Source organism: Ursus americanus, chromosome 11 (assembly GCF_024610735.1).
Source record: "Ursus americanus isolate L20-20 chromosome 11, mUrsAme1.1.p, whole genome shotgun sequence".
NCBI classification, from domain to species: Eukaryota; Metazoa; Chordata; class Mammalia; order Carnivora; family Ursidae; genus Ursus; species Ursus americanus.
The window spans coordinates 55151572-55164574 of record NC_142137.1 but is presented as its reverse complement, the minus strand read 5'-3'; the positions used below and the strand labels follow the sequence as shown (position 1 = coordinate 55164574).

Here is a 13003-nt window from a genome sequence, read left to right as displayed (position 1 = left end):
AATAGACACACAGAATAAGAGAACAGAATAGTGAGTCCAGAAATAAATTTACACAACTGTAAGTCTTAATTAAAGACACAAAGGCAATTCAATGGAGAAAGGATAGTCTTTTCAACCAATGCTCTTGAAAGTTCTTACGAATGAGGCCAAAAACACGACCCTGAAGGAAAGAAGTAATAAATTGTATTTCATAAAAATTAGGACCTTTGCTATGTTACAGACACTTAAAGAATGAAAAAACAAGCTATAGTCTGGTAAAAAATATCTTTAATAACATATCTGATAGAGGCATTATATCTAGATAGGTAAAGTGCTCTCAAAAAAACTCAACATTAAGAAGAGAAATAGCTCAATAAAAATTGGCCAGAAGACATGAACAGATATTTATCAAAGAGAAGTATATGGAAGAAAAATATGGTTATCTATTTTTAAAATGATACAAAGGTGATTGAATGGGGAAAGGATAGTCTTTTCAACAAATGGTATTAAAATGACTGGGCATTTATATGCAAAAACAAACCTTGATGTAAACCTTATACCTTACATAAAAATTAACCCAAAATTGATCCTAGATCTAAAGGTAAAACATAAAACTATATAACTATTAGAAGAAAACACAGAAGAAATTCTTTGTGATCTGAGCTATAGGCAAACACACACAACACAAAAAAAAATGACCTATAAAGAATAACTGATAAGCTGAATTTTTGTTCTGCAAAAGAGAATAAAAAGACAAACTACAGACTGGGAGAAAATATTTGCAATCACATATTCAACAAAGAACTTATGGGGCACCTGGATGGCTCAGCTGGTTAAGTGACTGCCTTCGGCTCAGGGCATGATCCTGGAGTCCAGGGATCGAGTCCTGCATTTGGCTCCCTGCTCAGCGGGGAGTCTGCCTCTCCCTCTGACCCTCCCCCCTCCCATGCTCTCTCTCTCTCTCTCTCTCATATTCTCTCTCTCTCAAATAAATAAAATCTTTAAAAAAAAGAACTTATATCCAGAATATATAAAGAACCCTCCAAATTCAATAGTAAGAAAACAAATAACCCAGTTACAGAACAGGCAATGACCTAAACAGAACCTTTACCAAAGAGGATATATGGATGACAGAAATGTACATGAAAAATAGCTGAACATCATCAGCCATTAGGGAAATGCAAATTAAAACTATGATAAAATTCTACTACATAACTACTAGAATGGCTAAATTAATAAAGACAGCACATCCATGTTCACAGCAGCACTAGTCACAACCACCAAGAGGTGGAAGGAACCCAAACGTCCATTGACAGATGAATGGATAAACAAAATGCGGCATATACACACAATAAAATACTGTACAATCGTAAAAAGAAAGGAAATGCTGACACGTGCTTCAACATGAATGAACCTTGAGGATATTTTATGCTGAGTGAAATAAACAGTCCTAACAGGATAACTACCGTATGATCCCACTGATATGAAATACACTAAAGTAGTTACCTTCATACACAGAGGAAGTAGAATGGTGATTGCCAGGAGGTGGGGTGGGGGGAGTGGGGAGTTGTTCAATAGGTATAGAGTCTCAGTTCTGTAAAATGAAAAAGTTCTGGAGATCTGTTTTATAACACTGTAAATATATTTTACATTTCTGAACTGTACATTTAAAAATGGTTTAGATAATACATTTTATGATAAGTCTTTTCACCACAGTAAAAAATAATAATGACAATACCAAGTGCTGACAAGAATATGGAGCAATTGGAACCTTCCTACATTGCTGGTAGGAATGCAGAACTCTGGAAAACAGTCTGTGGCAGTTATTTATAAAGTTAAACATGCATTTAATGTATGACTCAAAAATCTCACTCCTACATATTTTCCCTAGGGAAATGAAAACTCTTGTTCACACAAAAGCCTTTATGTGAATATTCATAGCGGCTCTATTCATCACCACCCCGAACTGGAAACAATCTACGTCCTTCAACAGGTGATTGGACAAACGAACAGGGTATATCCTCAGCACAGAATACTACCAGCGACGGAAAGGAGTGACTGATACATGCAAAATCCCAGATGAATCTCAAACGTGAAATGGCGAGTGAAGAAAGCCAGTCTCAAAACATTTCATACTGAATGATTTCAATTGTATGATGTCCTTGAAACAGCAAAATGATAGTGAAGAACAGAGCAGTGGTTGCCAGAAGTTAGATGCTGGGGAAGATGGTGGAGGGGAGGGAGGGTATGACTGTAGAACGGTGGGGCAGGAGGACTGGGGAGGGATGGAACTGGGACATAATCCTGATAATGGTGGTAGTTGCACAAAACATACATACATTAAAATTCACAGAACTACACACACACACACACACACACTCCCCCAAAAGTAAAAAATGCCAGAGTGGTGAATGACCGAGAAATGACCTCTTTAGGAAAGTCACCACCACAGACGCAGTAATAGCGAACTAGTTAGTAGCTCCTTTGCATATCGCCGCCAACCTAAGCCAAACACAACTACTACTTCTAAGAAAATCTCTGGAGTCCAGCGTCAGAGTTGTCAGGAAAGACAGCTATATTTTTCCGTGGACTATACAGGCTCATTGGCCCATGGCCATGGTCAAAAAGAGAGGCAAGGCAGAGAAAAGTTTTGGAAAAATCAAAAACATATTTGTGTTTTTTGAAAGGGCTATGGTTTGTCACAGCAAGCACAAACTGGAGCTCAGTGAAACGCTTCATTCCTAGGGCCCCAGTTTGCTGGGGGAAGTTTACAGGAAACGTTTCCAAAGGGGCTGCCAAAAACAGCCACAGGTAACCTGGAGGCTATGAGGTCTGGACCATGCAAAAACCATTCCAGTGATCTCTCGGCTGTGACCTCTGCTTTTCTTCCTCAGAGAGGAGCCACCAATAGGCAAGCTATAAACATAAACCAGTTTTCCCCCTCAAAGTGAAGGTAAAAGGAGTCGGGGAACATCCCTCTTCGTTCTGACCTAGAAAAGGTACTAGATGACTGGAATGGAAAAATAGTGGTTAAGGAAGGCACAAAGAGAAATGTTTCGAGAAAGAAAAGAGGAATCAAAACTGTAGTTAAGAGGCTGACAGGAGAAAAACAGGGAACCCAGAGACGGAAAGGCTGACGTGCCGTGTGGATCTGCAGCTGGGCAGCAGGAAAGAGACAGCTGAGAAGAATCGTATACCTGAGACACGGAAGGACAAGGTACACGAGCCCCGAAACTTCCCCCTTTTTAACTACTGTATCCCTGGAGCATAGAAGAGCAGGTAGGCTCATGGTAGGAGGCCGGTGAGTATGTACTGTGTGAATGAACAAGAAAGGCTCAGCAGGGCCAGCGGGAAGAGTCACACAGTGGTCACTGAGGAGCTCTTACCGATGTGTGAGCTCAAGACGACGCCTCACGCAGAGCGGGGTGGCTCCTCAGAAGGAACGCTGTCTTCTCATAATGTGTTTCTTAGGACATGAAGAAGGCCGTGCCGAGACTCCTCAAACCCTACTCTACTGATTTTTAACAACAGGAATACTTGGCTTCCCCAGAAACAATCAGACAGCCCATCCAGTCAGAAGTTCTGAGTACGAAACATAAAGGTGTGGAAAGCCAGGTGTGGTTTTCTAATCTTCTGACTGAAATCATGACGTAAGAAGAGCGGACAACCCAAGTGAGTAGCTGATGGAACTGATGGTGTCAAATCAAGGTCTGGTTTTCTTTTCTTTTTTTTTTTTAAAGATTTTATGTATTTATTCAACAGAGATAGACAGCCAGCGAGAGAGGGAACACAAGCAGGGGGAGTGGGAGAGGAAGAAGCAGGCTCATAGCGGAAGAGCCTGATGTGGGGCTCGATCCCACAACGCAGGGATCACGCCCTGAGCCAAAGGCAGACGCTTAACCACTGTGCCACCCAGGTGCCCCAAGGTCTGGTTTTCTAGACCATAACATCTACACAGTAATGCCAGGCCTGTGAGGTCCATTCCATGGAAAAAGGAGTGATATGCCAGGAGAGACTGGATTGGCCTAGTGAAGAGAATCTTAAAGCTGAATTAGAGATGGAGGAAAACACTCAGATAATGGTCTAAAATCAGGTCCCATGGAAGATAGCATTTAGGACAGAAGACACAGCAGCAGAGATTTCCGGTGCTCTTAAGAGAAAAGAGCATCCCAGAAATGTGGGCACAATAGGAATGGGTACAGAGGCCGATCTCCTACATAAAAGAGATCTGAGGTCTCAACCCAGGAAAGTAACTCTTCGAGATGTGGTGGGACAGGATTCCTGATAACTTGAAAGAGACAGATCTAATCCAAGGGGGAGGTCTAATGTCTATCAGGAGGGAGCACACCCAGCTGGACCCGGTCAGGGAAACACACAACCGAGGGAGACATATGTTGGAGAACATGTAGAAGTGGGTACACAGAAAGGACATACAGCACATTGTAAGAAGGGGTAAAATGGATCACCCAGCTTAGAGGATTCGGCTGTGTTTCTATACATAGAACACTGAGTGAGCAAAAGATATTTCATTCCTACTGACAAATTCTTATCATTTTAATAACAAGATGAATTCCTACTGTGGATGCAATTCTAAATACAAAAAATGTGGTTGATGAAGTACTATCATAAGAATTTGGAGGCAAGTCACAGTGTTATCTTGGCATTAAAATGGTCAAGAAGGGAATATGAAGTCTGGTACCCTGTGGGCTCTGTGCGAGCAGGGACCTCGTCAGGCTTGTTCATCACTGTGTCCTCAGAATATACTGCCCTGGGCCTGGTACTCCACAAAAATGTACTGAATATTCTAGACAATTTAATATGGCCCCATGGGGAGAAACTCTGAACTGAAAACACATCAAGGGGATGAAAAACTTTATGAAAAGATGGAAGGACCATCACGTAACACTGATTTGGAGATACGTATAAATATATATATTAATGCCAGGGGACAGCTAGAAAAATTGGAGAGAATTTGTTTTGGGTCAATGTAAAAGAAAACTTCTGCAATAATTACAGTGAGAAATCAGGAGCTCAGAAGTTGAATGATTACATGTTGTCAGGTTTGCTGGGGACAGCGGACATTCCTGCCTTGGGGACAGACCCGGCGGTAAGGTAAGGTACGCTACAGCCCTCAAATTCTCAATTTCAATAGAAAATTCAGAAGATATTTTCCTAGAGTTTCCATAAGTGGTGTTTGGCTGTATGTGAGCATGTGTTAATAGTACCCATCCTTCAGGTGTACTGTGGACCAGACTGTATTTTGTAAATTAATATGGGAACACACTGTCATTCCAAGATATCTCACAAATCAGTACTGCAGACACCACTAGCATATGAGTTACGGGCTGTTTACCCACAGAGGCGATCACACATTATTGTTTCAATTTATAAAAGCATTCTCTGCAGGACTTGATACTCAGGCTCACCAAAAAACACCAACATATGAGGGATTCTAAACTCGGACTCCTGGATTTCTGATGCCCTGTCGAAACCTGGCTCCTGAATTCTAACTTAAGAAAGGAAGCCCTCACAAAACGTTTATATTACAGAGTTAAATTCCTTCCCTGGATTCCTGCTTCTCTCCTAGAATTGTATAGAGTGAAATGACAGGATTTGTTAGGAGTCATGGTGCCAGCAACAGATATCAAGATTAACAACCATGAGGTTCATGGGTGTGAGATATTTTAATCGTTAAGAGACTAAAGTTTATAATGAACTATATTCAATATATTGACACCATTGTTAGACAAAAGGAAATGCATGCTCTAACACATGTAATTACTTAACAGGATTTCCCTGAGTGCTTTTCTTTCCATCCCTCCTGTCTTTGTTCAAATGTTGTTCTCCTAGTAAAGTTTCTCCGACCACCGCATCTTAAACTGTAACTTACCTCCTACATTCCCTATTCCTTGCTTTATATTTTTTCTTCTCCTTTTCTGATGTTGGGGGGTTACTTTTTGCCTCCTATCCCTACTAGAATATAAGCCCCAGAGGGGAAGGCAGTACTGTCTCTTTGTTCCCTGCTTTATCACTATGGTCTATAACAGTGCCTAGCACACAGTAGATGTGGATGCTCAGAAGACATTTGTTGAGAAGACAAATGAGTGTTGTCTAACGTCCAAGCAAGAAGCCCTATGCAGACCTGGTTGTGCCGTGTGGTCTTTGGCTGATTACGTAACTTCCTTCTGCTACAGTAAAATGGGAAAGGGAGAGATTCTCTTCCCTTCCTCCAAGATGGTGTTAGGGTGAATGATACACGAAAGTACTTCAGGGCAACAAGACAGATGAAATCAAAATGCTGTTGTTTATTAATGCAATCAGATCGGTCCTTAACAAATATCACCCTGTGCAAATCTTCTAACTTCGCCCTACTTTCTAGGTACAGAAAATAATCCCAAGCCACAACATGATGCCTCTATGGTTACAGAGCACACTATCTTTAATAGGACCAAACATAATTTTGACCCTTGACAACCATTTTTCTATGCGTATGCTGCTGAAATTAGGCAGGTAAGTAGAACCAAAATTATTCTTCGGACCAAATCCTTCTCACGGCAAAAACTCTAGTATATGAAGCAAACCCACGCAGCAGAGTCACCTTTCAGTGACCCATCCTTACGGATCTGGGTATGACGTTATCTTCTAGAGACACAACATAGTGCCATGGTCAAAAGTACTGGCGTGGCACCACACTGCGTGGGCTCAGATACTGCCTTTGCCTCCTACCAGGTATGTCTCCTCGGGCCAGTCATTTGAATTTTCTGGCCTTAGTGTCCTCATCAGTAAAAGTGGGATAGCAGTAGCACTTAAACTTAACAAGCTTTGATGATTAAATGAGTTAATGTGAATAAAGCTCTCGGAGCAGAACCTGGCATATGCTAGCATTCAATAAAAATTAGACATTATTATTATTAGGGAATGCAGAGTACCAGTAAATTAAACTTTCTACCAGAGGACTCTCTACAAATCACTCTGATTCTTAGAATGCTGCTAACCTGCAACAATGTTATCTAAAAATCTAGGCAGGCACTCCTTCTGCATTACTAACAACACAAATAAAAACGTCATGATTATAACGAAGATAAATGTCTTTACTTAGGAGTATAACTTACTTTTAAAATAAGGGCAAAAGATAGGAAAGAGAAATTTCCCCTAATTATTTTACTGGCTTCTTGATACTTGTACATGGTTGCAATTGTGAGTACATGTTTTGGTTAGTATTTTAATTTACTGTCTTTCTCTTCCCCATTATGATTTTTCAATCTTTAATTTCTTTTACAAAGTCCTAAAGCAGCCAGTGCTGTACTTTTAGTTATAGTGGATATTCAATAAATAAGCAATTCAAGGCACAATTAAGAGTACGTATTGGGGGGAGGGCTGGGTGGCTCAGCTGGTTAAGCATCTGACTCTTAATCTTGGCTCAGGTCATGATCTCAGGGTTGAGATGGAGCCCTACTCTGCATCCTGCTTAAGATTCTTTCTCACCCTCTCCCACTGCCCCTCCCTCTGCTCATGCTTGTGCTCTCCCTCTCTCCCTAAAAATAAAGTACATACCAGGCATAAATTATTATACAAAGCACCTGAAATGGGGCAAAAGTGAATGAGATAGTTTCTGACCTTCAATATTTTACATCGCAAAATTAGAAGCAGACACATAAACCAGAAAAGTCAAAATATACATAACAGAATTACAAGCAAAGGAGGGGAAGTTCCTACTCAGTTGATACAGAGTCAAGGTTAAGGATATCTTCTGGAAGGGCTCAGTCAGTTAAGCATCTGCCTTTCCCTCAGGTCATGATCTCAGGGTCCTGGGATTGACCCTGCATCAGGCTCCCTGCTCAGCGGGGAGTCGGCTTCTCCCTCTCACTCTGCCCCACCTCACCCCTGCTCCTGCTCTCTCTCTAATTAATAAACAAAATCTTTAAAAAAAAAAGAGTATCTTCAGGAAAGGGGCACCTGTGTGGCTTAGTCAGTTGGGTGTCCAATTCTTGATCTCAGCCTAGCTTGATCTCAAGGTCATGAATTCAAGACCCACGTTGGGCTCCACACTGGGCATGGAGCCTACTTAAAAAAAAAGAATATCTTCAGGAAAGAAGAGACATGTCATGACCCTTGCATGACATGTATTTCCCCAGGTATAGCTGTGAGAAGGAGGTGCTCAGAGCAGGAAGAAAGAAGAAAGGAAGAAAGGCTTGGGGACAAGAAGGCTTAGGGGCATGCTCAGTAAGTGGTGACCCTGTGTGACCGAAATCCAATGTAAGTGACTGAGAAAAATGACAGGAAAGGTCAGTTTGGGTTACACTGAGGAGAGCTTAAGAGTCTGGAATTCACTTAGGAAACAATGTAGGGTCAGTCACACTTTTTAAGCAAGAGCTAACAGGACCAAAGTTCCACCTGAAGAGATTCCCTCATGGTGGTATCCAAGATGAGCTAGAGGAGAGAGGGTAGGGACGGGTAGTTTGCCTTTATTTCCCCAAATCCACAATAATCCTTGTTTTTTCTGGTCACCTAGCTCTTGGGCTGTGCCATTCTAGCAACAGGAGCTCCAGCACTTGAGGTTTGGGGTGTGAGGGGACCACTCCCACAAACCCATTACCTGTGTTCCACTTTATACAGCAAGTCTCTGTCCTGAATCCTTTGGTAACTTCCTGTCCTAGTTACCAGCTCTATTCCCTGGTTCCTTAAAAAAAAAAAAAAAAAAAAAGGGTGGGGGCTCTGTTTGAGTCTTTCTGATTCCTATACCAGGCACCATCTGCCCATGAGTACTACCACCTAAGTAATTTAGAACACCCTGGCTACTAAAGCCTACCTGGATTTCCCGCTCTCACTCACCTGGATGCTCTCCTATTCTACCCTGTTGGGTAGAACACAAGCTATTTTGGTGTGAAATACCCACTGCTCTATTTGCCTGGCCTGAGACTTGGAACGCTGTCATCCTGGTTTCTCTGGGGTTCCTGACAGCTGCTGGCGTCCTGAACCTTCACTGTCAGTCTCACCAGCTAGGTCAGGTTCCCCTGTGGGCAGATTTACTGCCAGAACCTCACCTCTCCCTACCTTCTCTAGCATTCCCTAGCTTTCTATAGCTGTTATGGCTAATACCTAAATACAACCAAGAGGCTACCTACAATGAGAGAGTGATAAGGAGCAGATAATGGGGATGGAGAGGAAAGGCTAATGTTAGAGACCCTGCAACGGGAGAAAACACATGAAAGGTTTTAGGAATTAATGGAATGTAGAAGATGGTAAGAGGTAAGAAAGAGTCAAAGGACTCCATGGTTCAAAGTCTGGATGCCAAAGAAAGCCATGTCTGCAACAGCATGGATAACTGGGACTGGCAAAGGATCTGTTTTGCTTTGGGATGGATTTTGTACATAGTACTTTTCCACTCCCCCTTCCCTCACTCTGTGCTCATTCATAGCATCTACCTCTCTAGAATGAAAGCTCCAGGAGCGCAGGAACCTTGCTCGCTCACTCACTCCAGTATACCCAACTCCAGAACAATACTTGCGTGCATCACGTGCTCAGTGCTGATATATGTAGACCTTAGGAACGGATTTTGAGTTAACGTGCACTCCTTAGGCATTGCTACCCATCAGGTGCTTGGGCAGATGTGCCTAGGTCCTGGGTGGAGACTTGGCTTGAGAGATGTGGGTACTGAGAAGAAATGGCATGATGAGGAAGAACACAGTCAAAGAAAGGGAAGGGCTAAGACACTTAGCAAACTCCCTCGAAGGTTTAGGGGAGAGGAGAAGGGGGAGAGACGAGGCAAAAGGCAGAAAGAAAAGTCAAAGACAACCAAGATAATGACATCTTTTGTCAATCAAGGAAAGACTAACCAGCGATGGCAAATGCTGCAGAGGTTGGGATGGATGAAAATGAGAGAGTGACACTAAATTTCCTGATTGGGAGGCTTGAAGTGTCATCAGTGGAGAGTGCTGGGCACAGGCGCAGATGGCAGAGGGAAAGGAATGAGAGTGTGGAGAGGAGGTGGAAGCAGTGACACAGGCTGGATTTTCAAGACCTTTGGTTTTGAAGGCAATAGACTCTGCAGAAGTTGGAGGAACAAGTGTGTTTTACCAGAGGTTTATTTGTATTCTTAGCTTTGGGGAAATGCAGCATATTTAAAGATCCAAAGGGAGGAACCTCAGCCACCACACACACACCCTCCCCACAAAAAAAGAAAGAAAAAAAAGCAGGAAGAAATAATTACATAAGAAAAGAAGTGTAAATGACATTTTGAGTTCTAAAGACACAGAAGGGGGGCGCCTGGGTAGTGCAGTCGTTAAAGCATCTGCCTTCGGCTCAGGGCGTGATCCTGGCGTACCGGGATCGAGTCCCACATCGGGCTCCTCCGCTGTGAGCCTGCTTCTTCCTCTCCCACTCCCCCTGCTATGTTCCCTCTCTCGCTGGCTGTCTCTCTGTCACATAAATAAATAAAATCTTGAAAGAAAGAAAGAAAGAAAGAAAGAAAGAAAGAAAGAAAGAAAGAAAGAAAGAAAGAGAGAGAAAGAGAGAGAAAGAGAGAGAAAGAGAGAGAAAGAGAGAGAAAGAAAGAGAAAGAAAGAGAAAGAAAGAGAAAGAAAGAGAAAGAAAGAGAAAGAAAGAGAAAGAGAAAGAAAGAGAAAGAAAGAAAAAGAAAGAAAGAAAGAAAGACACAGAAGGGATGTAACTGAGAGCAAAGGTGGGACCAGAGAACGGCCCTCTCACTCAGGAGACAAAAAGTGAAGAAAAGAGGCACTGGGGGAAAGTAAATAGAAGACTGCTCTCCCGCCCTAGAACCCAACAGCCTGTGGACCAGCCCACACAGAGTTGAAGAGACTTCAACTTCCGCTTTAAAACAAGGCCAGAGAACTTGAAGTTGGGGCCTAGGCCCAGCCTGACTTATAGGACAAAATGGCCTTCCAAAATATAGCTGGCTCAAGGACTACCAAAGCAAGCAGAGGACAGGACACTTCTCTCTCTCTCTCTCTCTCTTTTTTCAGATTTTTATCTTTAAGTAATCTCTACACCCAATGTGGGGCTCGAATTCATACCCGGAGATCAAGAGTCACATACTAGGACCGGTCACATACACACACCAACTAGGACCCTTCTTAACTACCACCACCATGGTAAACATATGATTACAATGGCATTGATTACAATTACGATGACATTAATAAATCACTGTTGCATCCTCTCTGTTACCAATTAAAAATTCCTACAACAGAAACCCAGACTAGGAAAAGCAGTATTAATCACTACGGAGCGGAATGCAGTAAGATTCATAGCCCTGTGACTTTAACGCCAGGAATTTAGGAGAAGGAAAAACAAAGATTGACTTTTCTTGGAAGAAATGCATCTTCTTTCAGACCCCAACATATTGTCGGACGTGCCTAAGGTGTACTGCATAGAATGCCAGACAGCACATGGTCTTGGTTAGAGCCAAACAACCAGAGCTCACTGTTTGAGACGATTTATTAAAGAAGAAAGCACCTTTCTCTTGGTTATTTCCAAATGCATCAGTTTTCCTCTAGACGTGATATCTTCCCTCAATGTGAATAAAACATGTGTTACACCGTTTTGTGCCTCCCTTTATTTTAGGCTTTAGCTGATACACTGCACAAAGCTCGGCAGAAATTTAAGCCTTAAAATAAGCATACATATAAGGTAACAACAAAATATTTTATAATGAGACACTAGATAACATCTTAGGAAATTCAAGTAAGACATTAACATGGGTTTAGAAAGAAAAGACACAAATGTAGCAGACAAATTCACAAAGAATTGTTAACATATCTACTTGGCTTGTCTTTATTCTGTTATGTCACAATTTTGATGCAAAGAAAACAGACATCTAATAACTTTTTCAGGTTGTTAATGTAGTTTGGTAGTCTTTAGGAACCAGGGATATAGAATAACTCCTTAGAGCTAAACTTATATAAAATCCTGTGTGAATTTGAAAAGAAAACAATAGAAAGATGGCTAGGCTTTCCTTAACAAATAGGGGATAACATAAAATAACACCTAGTGCTGTTTAAAATGACTTTTCTTAAATATTCAGGGTTAAGGCTCCCTACTGTTAAAATAATTAAAAAGAGATGACAAGGAAAAGTGAAGGAGAATTTCTTTGTGGTTGTCTTTTCTGCATTAGGGAGAGAGAAGTTAGCAGCCTAAATTCAACTAAAGGGCAAGCTAAACAAATGAGGAGACTTCCATCCTCCCCCCTCAATATCTTACTGGTACTGTCTGGAGCCCTACTCCCATCTTGGGTAGCCATGGTAACCTGAAGAGCCAGATTCTCTCAACACTTAGGGAAACGTGAGAGGGGGACACTTAAGACCAGTGTGGTTCCACTCACAACTGAAGAATAAGGAGAACAAGATGTCCAGCCAGGGATTAGGAGTCAAGGACTGACAACAGAATCTGGAACTGAAAGCACCTTAGAATTCAACTCATTCAACTCTGATCTGACTTGCTCAAGGTCACGTGGTACCTGGGTGGCAAGGTCACAACGAGAACCCAGATGTCCTCACTCAGCACAGCATTCTGCCCACTTCCCATTGCCTTCTAATCCAAAAGCCAATTAGAAACTACAGAAAATGTAATAACCAAGCTATTGTTACTTCCTCTTAACCCAAGTCTCTTTTATTTGCCCTATCTTCTCATTATAGAAATTTTCCAATACCTCCAGGTAGAAAGGTGAGAATAATAAACCCCATGTACCCATTGCCAAGCTTAAGCAATTACCAATTTGTGGCCAATCTTCTTTCATCTACATTCACCCCACCTCCAGGATTTTTAAACAAATCTCAGATATGGTACCATTATTTCTTTTTTAAATATTAAACACTCAAAGAAGTTTTATAGCTGCAAATGCACAGGAGGCAATTTTGTTAGGAAGTTTTGGTGTCCCTATTTCACACCTTTGTGCTATATGAGGTATTTTCTATTTTATTTCACAGCTCTAGAACGAAAGACCAGCTCCTATGTCAGCACAGACCAGTAAGATATGCTCTGTGACCCTGCACATACACTGACGATA

The 13003-nt window shown here is 41.8% G+C and overlaps 1 protein-coding gene across 1 annotated transcript in view; it reads right to left on the bottom strand.

Annotated features, from left to right (window-relative positions):
- The window catches only part of PHACTR2 (phosphatase and actin regulator 2), a 241810-nt gene that overhangs the window by 67607 nt on the left and 161200 nt on the right, over positions 1-13003 (bottom strand). The window lies entirely within an intron of this gene.